At 33.2% G+C, this 1,006-nt stretch overlaps 1 protein-coding gene across 2 annotated transcripts in view; it reads left to right on the forward strand.

Moving 5' to 3' along the window:
- LPGAT1 (lysophosphatidylglycerol acyltransferase 1) overlaps positions 1 to 1,006 on the forward strand; it is a 65,759-nt gene that overhangs the window by 58,989 nt on the left and 5,764 nt on the right. The gene's annotated exons all lie outside the window — the stretch shown is intronic.

Consider the following 1,006-nt stretch of genomic DNA (forward strand, 5'->3'; position numbering starts at 1 on the left):
CATCTAATTGCCCAAATTGTGTGGTTCCTGAGATTAAAAATTGACACTGCTGTGTCTTGACTCTTTGAATCATTAATTTCATGTTCTTCTGTGAGAAGTTGAGACTCCATAATGCTGCAGCAAATACATAATTTTCTCTGTGTATTTAGAGTTTTTATATGCACTGTTCAAGATGAACAGCAACAAAAGTGGTTTGTATCATCAAGGCTTTGTGCATCTCAGTAAAATGTAAAACAAATTATTTGATATGCTGATGTAAATATATGCAAATAGCTCATAAAGCTATGATGTATTCAGACACATTTAATTTAGTGTTGCAAATCAGAAGAAGCCAAAATATGGAAAAATTAAATTTTATTATTGTCAGCTGTATCTCTTTCCAGTCTTTCCCATCTAAGCAAGCATTTCAGTAAAGTATTTCTGGAAAACTCCATGGCAAATTACAATGTTTCCTTAGTCTGTATGACTGACTGGCCAGTGAATGTTCAAACAACATGTGGAAGCTGTTGTTTAAAAAAGTGTGTGTGTTTATCTGTGGGTCTTTTCAAGAGGAACCTCAAGAATGTCTGTGTGTTACTTCTTCACAGTATACAAACCCATCACCGGGCAACTGTAAAATTTGATATGGAATCCATTCAATTTGATCATACAGATATTAATAAAACTTCAAAAATAACTCCCTGCAAACATTGAGTACAATGAGGACTGCTGCTTCTAAGGAATGCTTTGAATTTTATGTTTAAAGTTTCTAAGGAAATAAAAATTTTTCTTATTGAGGGTTTGGTTTTGGGTTTTGTTTTTTTTTTTTTTTAATTTTATTTTATTTTCTTGAAGATAAGCAGTAATACTGGAGAATCTTTCACAAGTTTTAACAGGACAGCACATAAGAAACTAATTAATCATTTGTGGGCACTGTTGCTGGGACAAGCAGTGGTGGTAAAGAGTTGTGCACTAAGGCTGTCGTTCCTGTACAGAAGCATTAAATGTGTTTTCTTTTCTCTTCTAG

The sequence above is a fragment of the Pseudopipra pipra genome, chromosome 3, assembly GCF_036250125.1.
Source record: "Pseudopipra pipra isolate bDixPip1 chromosome 3, bDixPip1.hap1, whole genome shotgun sequence".
NCBI classification, from domain to species: Eukaryota; Metazoa; Chordata; class Aves; order Passeriformes; family Pipridae; genus Pseudopipra; species Pseudopipra pipra.